Here is a 14,911-nt window from a genome sequence, read left to right as displayed (position 1 = left end):
CCTCTATATAAGGTCCCCTTCTTCTTCCTCGAGCACTTTCGCTCGCGCCGCTCTCCTGCTCTCCTCTGCAAAAATCTCCTCTTGTGCCCCATAGTTTCCTGAGCTCAACTTCCCTCGAGCTGTACTCCTGCACCATTGCTGATGCCACCGCGCAGACTGACAAGGCACAACACGCCAGAATCGACAATCGCTTCCGTGGATCTGGGGAGCGCTGAATGGGAGAGATCCAAAATCTCTACCCAAGACATCAACCTCTTGAAGAAACTGGGGATAAGCAAGAAGCCCAAGGCGCTGTGCTTCCCCAGCGAAGAGAGCTACCCAACCCCTCCAATGGAGTATCGGGTTAGTTTCGTCGATCACCTCATCCGCGGCCTTTCTGCCCCTATTCACCCTTTTCTCCGGGGGTTGCTTTTTGTTTACGGGCTGCAACTGCACCACCTCACAACCAATTCTATCCTCCACATTTCCATCTTTATCACCCTCTGCGAGTCCTTCCTCGGCGTCCAGCCTAACTGGGCATTGTGGAAGCGCATTTTCTTTTGTCGCCGCAATGGCTCTCCCAATGTCGCCTATAATATAGGCGGTGTTGTTATCTGCGTTCGCCCTGATGTCGATTACTTCGATGTCAAATTCCCTGACTCAGTTCAAGGGTGGCGAAAGAAGTGGCTGTACATCCATGAGGAGAATCATGGATGTGCTGAAGACAATATCCCTCCTTTTGACGGTGCCGAAAAAATCTACCGCCGCCGCTCCTGGGATGCAGAGGCTACCGAAGAAGAAAAAACGGCGACGGAGGCATTGATGACCCGCATCCACGAGCTGCAAAACACCCGCGGCAAGGAGCTATCGGGTATCCAAATCACGGCGTATTTCCTTAGGATCAGAGTGCAGCCTCTGCAGGCTCGCAAAAATCCCCTTTGGAAGTATGCTGGCGAAAATGATGTGGATCGCCTGTCGTTGGATTTACCGGTCAAGGACTTAGAAAAACTTGTCCGAAAAATCTCCTCCCTCAGCAAAAAAGATCCTGTCCCTTCTTCTTGTCGCGTAAAACCATACAGTGCCACCAATGCGCTCCCCGAGGTAACTTTTGTCGACTTTGCTCATTTTTATTTGCCATCCTTTGCATAACTCTTTTGCTGACGCCTCCCCTTGTTTCTGTATAGAACCATCCAGATCTTGTCTCGCTTCCTCCCCTTCCTGAAGGTGGAGAAGTCGAAGAACGAGCTGTTGTCATTGAAGACAACCAAGATGCTCCTGTCCCTGATAGTGAACCCGCAGGTTCTCGAAAATCTGCGGGATCCTCTGAAAAGGAAGCTGAATCCGAGGGTACCACCTCGGCACACTCTCCTCCTCCTGCTGTTTCTCCAAAGAACAAAAGGAAGAGGACTGATGTCGAAGATTCCAGCACCTCCAAAGCCGAAGAAGCTGCTCCTTCTCGTCGGAAGGCAGCTTTTGATCCATATCTTGAAGCCCTCGTCAGTTCGTAAGTCGCCTTTTGTCTCTTACTATTTTGTTATTTGAAGAGTTTTGTCTATCTTGCTTCTTATACTGCCGCCATTTAATCGTAGTGGCGACGAGGAAGAAATGCCAGCTTTTGATGTGACTGCTCGAACGAGCACGTCGCATACTCTAGTTGTTTCTGAAGTGCAAGTTGAAGGAGAAGAATCTTCACCTCCTCAACAAAACACCGACGAACCTGCTCCTCCTGCAAGCCCCCTTGTCCCTTCACCAAAAAGGGCAAGGGTTGAAACAATCATAGAGCCTACCCTGCAATTGGGTAGCTCCTCGACTCCCCTTCTGGATGATGTAAGTGCTTGTACGCTTTCTGATACTGTCGATATTTTCACTGTTTGCTTCTTTTTATTTTGTGATATCGCATTTTTGTCTCCTACCGACACTTTCTTTCTTTGTCTTTCTTTAACAGCCTTTAATTAAGGAGTTCATCCACTTCGGTGCCCAATTCGTTGGGTACCGCGAGTATGCCAGCAAAACTGAAGGTACTGACTTCCTGCTTCTCTTTGCCCATGACTTCTTGCTCCTTTCTTGTCATAATTTTTACTTACTTTTGACTATTTTGGCAGAAAAACTTGCGGAGGCCAACAAACGCGCCAACACGCTTGCTCAGAAATTAGAGCAAAGTGAGGAAGCTCGTAAAAAGGCCGAATTTGATGCTAATAAGGCCAAGGCAGAGGCTGATAAGGCCAAAGCAGAAGCTGCTCATGTCGAAGAGCTTCAGAAGAGGCTTCAGGACGCCGAGACTGCCTTGAGCGAGCATAAAACCGCACAAGCTGCTCGTGAAGAGGCGATTCTCAAGCGCTTGGATTCACAAAACCGTCGCTTTGTCAGTAAGTACTCGATCTATTTTGCATTCCTTAGACTTGCTTTTATTTACTTGTTTGTTGACCAGCATATTTTTTCCTCGACAGGGAAAACAAACCAAGAATTTGAACTTGAAGATCCTGACAATGATCCCCTCCTCGACGCACTTTCTTTCCTTGAGTTTCACGGGACAGAAACCCGTGAAGGCATTGAACAGGCCCAGGAAGGATTGTCGCGGCTCTATCCTTACTTCTTCCCGAAGAAAAAGGAACCCGCGACTTTCCTTGCTCTTGCCAAGGATTTTAATCCGCCAGAAGATCTTGGACTGAAACTGCGCCAAGAAAATATGAAGATTGCCGTTGAAAGCACTGTCGCTCTGGTTGCTGACAGTCAACAAAACATCGACTGGACCAAGGTTGGCGACACACAGGAGATGGAGACCACAAAGTGGCTATCGCTAATCAAGGCTGCGAAGCCCAACACGAAGAAAATCCTTGCTTATCTTGGATTCAAGCCCACTCCTGCTCCTAGCTCGTCGAAGCCGGAGTCTAGTAGAATGCCCTATCTTTTTTATTTTCCTGTTTCTTTTGAAGTTGTCGCCATAGTAGCTTTGGCGACAATTGTTGTAGCAATCCTTTTGAAGACCTCTTTCTGTAATATCTGTGTAAATTTCCCGAAGATCAATGAAATTCTATTTTGCATGATCATTGATACTGAAACTTTTCTTTTCCAGTTGATATTTGATAACTACTCCACAAATCCTCATCCTATCGATGCTTCTCCCGCTTCCCCCTTCTCGAAGAAAACACTCGTTGATGATAACCTTATCGAAGGTTCTTCGAGTAAACACTCCTCGCAAGATTTGCAAGAACTTCGCCAACAACTTCAATCCATGAAAAAACAAATGCTTGTACTAATGGAACAGTCTCGAAGATCTTCGGAGAGGGAAAAAATTGCTCTTCAACAGGCTCAGGATGCTATGGCCGCAAAGGATGCCGCTGTTGCTGAGGCTACCGAAGCTTCTTCTCGAGAAAATTATATGCTTCAACTAATGACTGACGCCAGCCTGGACATGACAGGTATGCTTCCTGTACATAACCATGCTTGATGTTGTTCTTGCTATTTTTCCTTCCTTAATAATTTCTTCGCTGGACCAGGCTCATTTTTGGATACTGCTGCCGAAGATCAACGTGTTGAAGCTCGAGCCAATGTTCTGCTCAGACTTGTTGCACAGCATGGTTCTAACTTTTGGGTTACTCCTGAGCGTACCCGCCAAATTGTCAGATTCCAAGATCGCACGGCTCAGGTCCGTGATTTCCTCGACTTCTGTACAAGGACCTTGTTTTTAGTTTATGGGACCATGTTTCCGCGCAACAAGATGCCAGAAACTCTTCCTGCTTTGATGGAGAAATTTCGAGATGCCCCTCGAATCCATGGCTTTATGCGGGCTCAACTCTCTGCTGGCGCAAGATTTGCTATGATGATGATAAAGATTTGCTATCCAAAATTGCCCATGAATCAAATTGTTTCCAAGTGCCCGGCCAAGATGTCAAAAAAGAAGAGAAACATGGGAAAAATTGACGATATTGTGACTCCTGTAGCAGAAGATATGATGGATGAACTTCTTCGGATGGATGCTGAGTTCTTCGTGAAGGGTAGCTATGCTGAGCATAGTACTCGTGCTACAAATGAACGAATAACCATAGATCATGTGCTGGGCATCCACTGAGGATTTTTCTTTTATCTTGCTGTATTTTCTCCATTGTTGCGTCTTCTATATTGTAAAGCCGCCAGCTATGTATATGTATTTGTTATTATTTCTATTTGTCAAGCCCCCGAGTGTTCTGGTGCCGACGTTCTATATTTTTGTCGCGAGGTTTTTAAACCAAAGCAATAGAATTCTAACGAGTATACTATATTTATGGGTGTGAGCCCCTGATTTTTTTATTTGGCGAGGTATTTTGTACCAAGGCGAAATATTTTTTCGAGTTGAGTTCATCTATATTGTGTATATTTGGTAACCTTGAAGGCATTTAGCCCCCGAGTATGTCGAATAACAAGAAGTATATCTCCACTATATTTTATTATATTGCAGCACCGCGAGCCCACCTCATTAAAAACCTTTCCAGCCCCACTCGGTGTCCTGAAAAGGAAAAGAGTGCGTCTGAAAACTCGCGGGCGTTTCAGTACATTGTATTTTTACAAGGGAGGACTATTTTTGGCTCTAAGCGTAGAACCGCCTGAGCTGCGCCACGTTCCAGGGGTTTTTCTCGGGGACCCCTGTCTTCTTGTCCTTGATCCTGTACGCTCCTCCTTCAATTACTTCTGTGACAACATAAGGGCCTAGCCATGGTGACTCGAGCTTTTCAGTACTTTTTTGATTTAGCCGTAGGACCAAATCTCCGACCTGGAAAGATCTTGGCCTTAAACGTCTACTGTGGTAGTTTTTGAGGTCCTGCTGGTACTTGGTGACTCGTGAGAGTACTTCATCTCGAGCTTCGTCGAGTGCATCCACGTCGTCCTCCAAAGCTCTCCTTGAGGTTTCTTCGTCATACTCTCTGATTCTTGGGGAGTCATGCTCTATTTCGATCGGTAGTACTGCCTCAGCTCCATGGACTAAGAAGAACGGAGTTTCTTGTGTCGCCGTGTTTGGTGTTGTTCGAATGCTCCACAAGACACTTGGCAATTCTTCTGGCCAGGTATGTCGAGCCTTTTCAAGTGGTCCTAGCAGGCGCTTTTTGATACCGTTGCAGATGATACCATTGGCTTTCTCGACTTGGCCATTGGTTTGCGGGTGCCCAATTGACGCGAAGTGCAATTTGATGCCTACTTCTGCGCAGTATTCCTTGAATTCCTTGGACGTAAAGTTACTGCCATTGTCTGTGACGATGCTGTGAGGTACTCCAAACCGAAAAACGATGCCCTTCACGAATTTGACTGCTGATTCTCCATCTGGTGAATTTATCGGCTTTGCTTCTATCCACTTGGTGAATTTATCGACAGCAACCAACATGTACTCGTATCCTCCCGGTGAAGCCTTGTGTAATTTTCCCACCATATCGAGTCCCCATTGGGCAAACGGCCAAGACAATGGTATTGGCATGAGCTCTGCCGCCGGAGAGTGGGGTTTTGCGGCAAATCTTTGGCACAAGTCGTAGGTTCGTACTATCTCTTTTGCATCCTTGATCGTTGTCAACCAGTAAAATCCAGCCCGAAAAACCTTGGCTGCAATAGCTCGACTGCTCGCGTGGTGACCACATATTCCCTCGTGTACGTCTTTTAGGATTTTCCTTCCTTCTTCGGGTGTAACGCACCTTTGCAGCACGCCCCAAATACTTCGCTTGTATAACTCCCCTTTGACCACTGTGAAGGCTTTGGATCGTCGAATAACTCGCCTTGCTTCAACTGAATCGTCGGGTATTTCTTTCCTTAGGATATACGATATGTACGCTTGCATCCATGGAACTTCTACCATCATCACCAGCTCCTGGTCCTCTTCTTCGTCTGGAGCTTCTTTGAGAGGCGCCGAAGTTTTCTCCTCCTTCGTTTTCTTCTGCGTCTTCTTTGGCTTTGTGGATCTCTCAGCTATTTCTTCCCAAAACACTCCTGGCGGTATTGCAAGGCACTGCGACCCGATGTTTGCAAGAACATCGGCTTCATCGTTGCTCAGCCTACTGATGTGATTTACTTCGCATCCATCAAACAGCTTCTCGAGTTCGTTGTATACCTCCTTGTATGCCACCATACTGTCGTTGACTGCGTCACATTGGTTCATAACCTGCTGAGCTACCAATTGTGAGTCGCCAAAGATTTTTAGTCGAGTTGCGCCGCAAGCTTTCGCCATCTTCATCCCGTGTATAAGGGCTTCATATTCTGCTTCATTGTTGGATGCGTTCGGGAACGTCATCCGTAGGGCGTATTTTAATTTGTCGCCTTCAGGTGATATTAGTATCACCCCTGCACCAGCTCCTTCTACTCTCTTGGATCCATCGAAGTTCATGGTCCAAGTTCTCGACAAATCTGGGGGTCCTGTATTTTGTAGCTCCATCCACTCTGCAATGAAATCTGGCAGAATTTGCGACTTGATTGCTTTTCTTTTTTCATACGTGATGTCCCGAGGGGAGAGTTCTATTCCCCAAAGGGAGACACGTCCTGTAGCTTCTGGATTGTTCAGTATATGTGATAGAGGTGCTTCATTGACCACTATGATCGGGTGTGCCGAAAAATAGTGGCGCAATTTTCTTGCTGTCGTGAATACTCCATATGCTAACTTCTGGTACTGCGGGTACCGCTGTTTGGAAGGAGATAAAACTTCACTGATAAAATATACCGGCCTTTGCACTCCATGGAGTTTTCCTTCTTCTTCTCTTTCAACGACTAGCACCGTGCTAACCACCTGAGGTGTGGCTGCGATGTATAGCAGGAGAGGTTCCTTCTCTTTTGGCGCCACCAGGATTGGTGGTGTCGAAATTGTGCGTTTCAACTCCTCGAAGGCTCTATCGGCCTCTTCGTTCCACTGGAATTTCTCCCCTTGCTTGATTAAAGCATAGAACGGTAACGCTTTTTCTCCCAGCCTGGTGACAAATCTGCTTAAAGCTGCAACTCGCCCAGTTAGCTGCTGTATTTCCTTCAACTTTGTTGGCTTCCTCATGGTTACGATAGCTTGGATTTTTTTGGGATTCGCTTCAATCCCTCTTGCTGAAACTAGAAAACCAAGAAGTTCTCCTGCAGGGACACCAAAGGAACACTTCGTCGGGTTCAACTTGAGGCAGAATTTGTCAAGGTTGTCGAAAGTTTCCTTAATATCCTCAATTAGTGTCGTCCCCTTCTTTGATGTTATGACAACATCGTCGATGTACACTTGTACGTTTTTCCCAATTTGTGTCGCCAAGCACTTTTGCATCATCCTCTGGTATGTTGCTCCCGCGTTTTTCAGACCAAAAGGCATTGTTCTGTAGCAAAACACGCCGTAAGGTGTGATGAATGCTGTTTTGACCTCATCTTCTTCTTTCAATCTGATCTGGTTATAACCAGAGTATGCATCCAAGAAGGAAAGACGTTCACATCCTGCCGTGGAGTCGATAATTTGATCGATCCTCGGGAGGGGAAAGTGATCCTTTGGACAATGTTTATTGAGACACGTAAAATCGACGCACATGCGAAGGACTTTAGTGTTTTTATTCGGCACCAACACTGGATTTGCTACCCATGTGGCCTCTGTATGCAGCTCTTTGATAAAACCAGCTTCTCTTAGTCGATCAATTTCTGACAGCATAGCTTTGCGGTTTGGCTCCGAAAAACGCCGCAAAGGTTGTTTGATTGGTCTCGCTAGTGGATCCAAGTTTAGGTGGTGCTCGGCAAGTTCCCTGGGTACTCCTGGCATGTCAGCTGGACACCATGTGAAGATTTACCAGTGCTCACGGAGGAACTCGACGAGCGCGCTTTCCTATGCGAGGTCCATGTCTTTTGCGATGGACGTCGTCTTCTTCGGGTCTGTCGGGTGAATCTGCACCTCCTTAGAATTTTTCTCAGTGTTGAAAGTTGATTCTTTGTTTGGCCTTCCTACATCTGGCAGCACATCATAGTCAGTCGTGAGTCTTGACGCCATGTATTTGTTATCACCAGATTTTGGACAAATCTAGAGGTGGGCTGTAAGAGAGATGGGCTTAGCAGACTACACGTGGAAGATCTCTGAAGCGGCCTTGCACGGAGGATTTGGGCTAGTTTGCCCGTGTATCTTTAGTTATAGTAGATTATATCTTAGATCGAGATTTAGAGTTTGTATCGCACACGGTGGGATATTCCCACGTTAGAAAGTCCTCTGGACTATAAATATGTATCTAGGGTTTATGGAATAAACAACAACACAACGTTCACCCCAAAACAAACCAATCTCGGCGCATCGCCAACTCCTTCGTCTCGAGGGTTTCAATCTAGGCAGCACAAGCTCCACGTTGTTCATGCGTTGCCCGTACTGAAGCGTCTTTGATGGCGGGCAACGTAGTTATCATAGATGTGTTAGGGTTAGCATAGTTCTCCGTATAACATGCTTACGTAGTGCAACCCTTGCATGTCTAGCCGCCCTCACACCTGTCTCAGGTGTGGGGGCGGCACCCTGCTTGTTCATTATTTAGTAGATCTGATCCGTTACGATTGCTCCTTGCTCTGCAAGGATTAGTTTAATATCTGCAATAGTTAGGCCTTACAAAGGGGGGGAGGATCCAGCGGCACGTAGGGTGGCGTTCGCAAGTCCTAAACAGGATGTTCCGAGGATCAACGCCATGTTGGTTTTTTTGGCCCTGTTTAGGATCGGCTTACGAGCACCGTGCGTGGCCGCGAGGCCCAACCTGGAGTAGGATGATCCGATTATGCGGTGAAAACCCTAAATCGTCGTAGATCTCATTAGCTTTATCTTGATCAAGCAGGATCACCAAGTATTCGTGCACCCCGTACGAATCATGGGTGGATCGGCTCTTTGAGCCGATTCACAGGATAACCTGAGAGCCGATCGAGGCTCTTATTTAATGTTTACGTGTATGCCATGCAGGAACTAAGCGAGGCATCCCCATCACCTTCCTGACCAGGTATAGGTCAGGTGGCACGCCCTTGCACTTCGCATCGCCGCGTGTGACCAGAAGAGCATTGCGGGCCGTCGCTCGGAGGGGTCTCAGCCAGCCGCAGCTCTAGGCTCTTCCCGGCTCTACACTGTGTTGACAGGCCGCTGCCCGCCGGTGGGTTTTGGCAGTCAACACATTCTGGCATGCCCGGTAGGACCATCGTCTACATCAACCACATCGCCATCTACATCTGAGATGGCGGCGGACGGCACGCCAGTCACCTACGAGGAGTTACCTGCCGAGCTCAAGAAGAAATACGACGAGATCAAGGTCACCCTCGAAGCCGACCTCATCGGCTCTTTTCAGAGAACCCGTACCCATGGCATCAGATGGAAGGGATTCTCACCACAAGGTGCACTCGATGGGATAGATCTCTCTGCCCCGTCGGAGGAACGCACCAGGGGCCTACGGCAGGAGATCAACTACTTGGTGGCTCACTCGCTACACCGCCACTCTGAAAACTTGGTCAACGTGTTGGAGCGTCTCGCTCTGCGCGTGATCCAGGAGATCATGAGCCACCAGTACTCGCCGTCAGGACCAGCTCTCGGGACGCATCAAGGAGAGTTGCCACTCCAGTCCCGTCCACCGCTGCCATATGCGTTGGCAGCACCAGCTGAAGTGCCGGCTACACCGGCATTCGTCGTCTACAAGATCGGTGGTGACCCTAGTGACTACCAGTTCTTGGCTGAGGCGCCTAAGGAGATCCCTCAAGGATACGCGTGCACGTATGTGCCAGATTGTGGCAACTGGCCACTCTCAAACCAGGCCACAACGTCAGGGACTCCGGCGCAAACAGGAGGAACGTCAGCAACAGAGCTTGAGAAGCAGACGTGGCTAACTAAGTACGCCACCCCGACGAAACTCCCGAGCCCAGCTCCTGCAGTTGGCTCAGAGCTGGAAAAGCAAACATGGCTGGCTAAGTACGCCACCCCGGCGAATCTTCAGAGTGCATCTCCTGCAGCCAGCACAGCGGATCAGATCAGTACCATACTGAGAGACCAGTTCGGCATGGTGCCGAAAAGAAGGGCAATCGGCTATTCCAAGCCGTACCCCGACGAGTACGAGATGATCCCGCTGCCACCTAAATATCGGCTCCCTGACTTCTCCAAATTCAGTGGATCGGATGGCTCCAGCTCCATCGAGCACATCGGCCGATATTTGGCGCAACTAGGACCGGCTTCAGTGTCGGATCAGCTACGCGTGAGGCTCTTTTCACAGTCCCTCACGGGATCGGCTTTTGGATGGTACACCTCTTTGCCAGCAAACTCCATCCAGTCTTGGAAGCAATTGGAAGAACAATTCCATACGCAATACCATTCAGAAGCTTCCGAGTCTAGCATTGCCGATCTAGCACAACTACGTCAGAAGCGCGGAGAAACGGTGACAGAGTACATCCAGCGCTTCAGGAATCTTAGGAACCGATGTTATTCGGTTCGTATAACTGAAAAGGAAGCAGTCGAGTTGGCAGTAGCTGGCCTTGCAACACAGCTCAAGGACATGGCCTCCCAAGCAGATTATCCCTCGCTGGCGCACATGGTTCAGAAACTATCAGCATATGAACAGCGCCACCCAGACCTGTACCAAGACAAGTTCAAGCGTGCAGTAGTCATGGTCGATACAGAGGAAGGTGAAGTGCCTGCGGGAGACCAAGAAGTAGCAGTGGCTGAGTGGACTCGGGGAGGAACCCCCGTGTCCTGCAAATGGGTAAAGCCACCAGGGCCGCCCAGGGGATTTGATTTTGACGTGACCAAGACTGAACAAATCTTCGACCTCCTGCTCAAGGAGAAACAGTTGACGATTCCTGAAGGTCTCAAGTTCCCCACGGCGCAAGAGCTAAACGGAAAGCCGTACTGCAAATTCCACAACTCGCTTTCCCATGCCACCAACGACTGCAGGGTGTGGCGTCAGCACATCCAAGCGGCGATAGAGAAGGGGCGTTTAATTTTCAACCAGTACGCCATGAAGGTAGACACCCAGCCCTTCCCCGCCGTTAACATGGTAGAAGTCATCTACCCTGAGGGTTGCCAGCCAGGTCCCACGTTCAGCATCAACATGGTAGGACTTGGGAACCACTCTGGCAAAGATGGAGATGAGGGCAGCTGCTCTCATAGCAAGGACACAGAGGAGGCCGCTCCACGCGATCGGCTCCATCATGATGGCAAGCGCTACGTCACAGAGGGAGAAGTGAAGAACATAAGATATCAACGACCTCTCTCTGATCACCTCCTCAACAAATATGTGAGTCAGTATGACCAACGCCGACGGTCCAACTATGATGATGAAGGAGATCGTCTGGATAGAGAAGCCAGAAGACATCGTCGGCAGGATCGCGATGAGGAGGAGCACGAGCGCCGTGCCACAGACAAGTCAAGGGAGCAAGATGACAACGCCAGACACTGGGACTGCCCTTTCTTCAGACACTGCTGGGATTCAGGAATGAGCCGATTGCCCACAATCGGCAATTGCCCAGAATGCATCAAGAAGAAGAAGGAGGCAGCCAACGTGTCTGTGTTTGAGCGCTTAGGGCCTCTCCCACCACCAAGCAAACGCGCTGAGTCACTTCGTTGGGCAGATCTTGAGGATTCCGAAGACGAGGGACTAGAAGAAGAAGAAGACAGGTACCACCGTCCAAGGTGGTGCTCTGATGGACTCAGCCGTTCACAAAAACGCAGGGTTCAGCGGTTGCGCGGCCTGGAGGAAGCCGAAAGGTTATACCTGCATACGCTAAGGAAGGCACGGCCTGATCTGGCGGCAAAGATTCGGCGAGCCCTGGATGAGGAGGGTCGTCCACGGAGAATGGAGTGGCGTCCCAAGCAAAAGAAAGCCGATGATGAAACATCGGCTGGCACAAACATGGTGTTTGTCTTGCCGACAGAGCTTAGTGCTCCACGATTATACGATGCACTCAAGGTGGATGACAGCAGGCGCATCAAGTCAGAGGTTGGGTTAGTTTTATCCAGCCTAACCGAGTAGCAAGATTAAAACAATGAGCAAACCGGGTGAGGCTGATCCTTGTGGTCGGCCCCAAAAAATTTATGGAGGAACATTACAAAACCTTCATCGAACAAGCAATGTGGAGGCCGATTCCAGCAATCGGCTAAAATTATCTTCTGCACATATTCTGTTTGTGGTCAGCAACGATCTACTGGGCAGCGACCACGTCGGCAGATGAAAGTCAGCATGAATCTTTGCGAAGCCGACGTACAAGTGCAGTGCCCTGATTAACCATGAAAGCCGATATCTGTAGTCATTTGGCAGATTCGGCTCGGGGGGCATATAGTCAGATGAACATATGCAGATAAACATGTGCAGACATGCGTGCAGTGGAATATTGGGGGCCGATTCAGAAAAATCGGCCAAATAAAAAAAAAAACACAAAAAGTTTAGCCGATGCAGATACGTGGCCATCGACTCAAGAGGTACAGCTGTTATGAATGGAAAGGGTCAATGGAGCAGGAAGGGAGTCACGAAGAGAGATTCTAATGGAAGAACTCCTCAGTTGAGTGGCTTGATGACTTCGATTTTCTCTTCAAGAACCTCTGGTTTCCTTTTGCGAGTAATGTGCAGATCAGGTTAAGGATGGGTTGCATCAGATCCACCACAGGGAAGGAGCCGATCTGACCTGCAAGGCGCGAAAAGTGGACTGAAGAAGCTCGGGGGGCAGCTCGCTCTGAAGGTTCTCTGCTTTGGGAAGCCGATTTTGTTGAAATCGGCTAACTCTGCATAGGCGGCACATTCGGCTGATCCATTACTGTTCTCGCTTCGACTCAGACTCGGGGGGCAGCTGGCCTGGTGGCTGCTCTGTTTTTGGAAAACCGATTGGAGGCGCATCGACTGGCCCTGCATTGTGATCTCCTCTGAATCAGGATTGGAGGCCGTCGGTTTTTTGTTTGGACCGTCCTGTCGCTGCAAGAGAAGGAGAGGGACTAGATTCTCAAAATAGCCGATGGGTAGTCATCGGCTAAGGAATTGCGAAAAATTATGGTCAGATACCAAATCGCAGCCTGAAATTGAGAAGTTCTTGGCCTACGGGCTAATCGACATGAGAGTCCGGCTTCATGGGCGTCCAAAAGAAAAAAAAAATCGATACATTGCTATCGGTCTTGACATGACCAGCGGAAGGAATGAAATTGGGGCAATTGAAGGATGAATCAGAAGAACAATTTCATTAATTCAGAGGAGCGGCTTTACAAGAAAGAGCCGATGGCTCTCAAAAGAGGGATTTAGTGCCTAGCGCACTGCTACTACTAGTCCTATTCTACTAGTCGTCGCTGTCCTCGTCGTCATCGCCGTCGATGTCGTCGGCGCTGCTCCCAGGGAGCTCCTCGTCGCTGCTGCCCCAGCCCGTGGCCGGAGCCTCTTCCTCCTCGTCATCATCATCGTCCTCGCTGTCCGCCCAGGAGCGGAAGCGCTTGGTTGGCGGGTACCCGGCGGAAGAGGAAGATTCATCTTCCTCCTCCTCTTCTTCTTCTTCGTCGTCATCTTCATCCTCGCTGTCCGCCCACATGCGGGAGCGCTTCTTTGGCGGGAGCTTGGCGGAGGGGAAGGTCTTGGCCTTCGCTACTTCTCCTTCTTTCTTCTCATTATCGGAGGAGAGGGGGTTCACCTCGGAATGAGGCTTGTCCTCGTTTTTCTTTGGCGAGAATGGGGGGAAGAGGTTTGAGAAGGAGGAGGAAGAGGAAGACATAGCTGAGGGAGAAGAGGGTTTTTTGGCTGCCGATGGCTGGAACAGAGGAAGGGGATGAAGAAAGCTAATCGATCGGCACAGTTAAATAATGAGGAGCCTGGTGGAAATTTATTGTCATTACAGTTTCCAAGGAGATGACGCCAGAGCTATCGAATTTTGCAGAGAAGCTGAGAAGACGGGGCGTAATGATAACGAATACTGCAACAGCTCTGCTCTGCCACGACATGACCCGACGAAGGAAAGTATAATGATTTTGGAAAAATTATTTCCAAAACCAGGGGGGCATGTGTTATCACCAGATTTTGGACAAATCTAGAGGTGGGCTGTAAGAGAGATGGGCTTAGCAGACTACACGTGGAAGATCTCTGAAGCGGCCTTGCACGGAGGATTTGGGCTAGTTTGCCCGTGTATCTTTAGTTATAGTAGATTATATCTTAGATCGAGATTTAGAGTTTGTATCGCACACGGTGGGATATTCCCACGTTAGAAAGTCCTCTGGACTATAAATATGTATCTAGGGTTTATGGAATAAACAACAACACAACGTTCACCCCAAAACAAACCAATCTCGGCGCATCGCCAACTCCTTCGTCTCGAGGGTTTCAATCAGGTAAGCGACATGCTGCCTAGATCGCATCTTGCGATCTAGGCAGCACAAGCTCCACGTTGTTCATGCGTTGCCCGTACTGAAGCGTCTTTGATGGCGGGCAACGTAGTTATCATAGATGTGTTAGGGTTAGCATAGTTCTCCGTATAACATGCTTACGTAGTGCAACCCTTGCATGTCTAGCCGCCCTCACACCTGTCTCAGGTGTGGGGGCGGCACCCTGCTTGTTCTTTATTTAGTAGATCTGATCCGTTACGATTGCTCCTTGCTCTGCAAGGATTAGTTTAATATCTGCAATAGTTAGGCCTTACAAAGGGGGGGAGGATCCAGCGGCACGTAGGGTGGCGTTCGCAAGTCCTAAACAGGATGTTCCGAGGATCAACGCCATGTTGGTTTTTTTGGCCCTGTTTAGGATCGGCTTACGAGCACCGTGCGTGGCCGCGAGGCCCAACCTGGAGTAGGATGATCCGATTATGCGGTGAAAACCCTAAATCGTCGTAGATCTCATTAGCTTTATCTTGATCAAGCAGGATCACCAAGTATTCGTGCACCCCGTACGAATCATGGGTGGATCGGCTCTTTGAGCCAATTCACAGGATAACCTGAGAGCCGATCGAGGCTCTTATTTAATGTTTACGTGTATGCCATGCAGGAACTAAGCGAGGCATCCCCATCACCTTC

The sequence above is a fragment of the Lolium perenne genome, chromosome 7 (genome assembly GCF_019359855.2).
Source record: "Lolium perenne isolate Kyuss_39 chromosome 7, Kyuss_2.0, whole genome shotgun sequence".
NCBI classification, from domain to species: domain Eukaryota; kingdom Viridiplantae; phylum Streptophyta; class Magnoliopsida; order Poales; family Poaceae; genus Lolium; species Lolium perenne.
Note: the sequence above shows the minus strand (reverse complement) of the source record.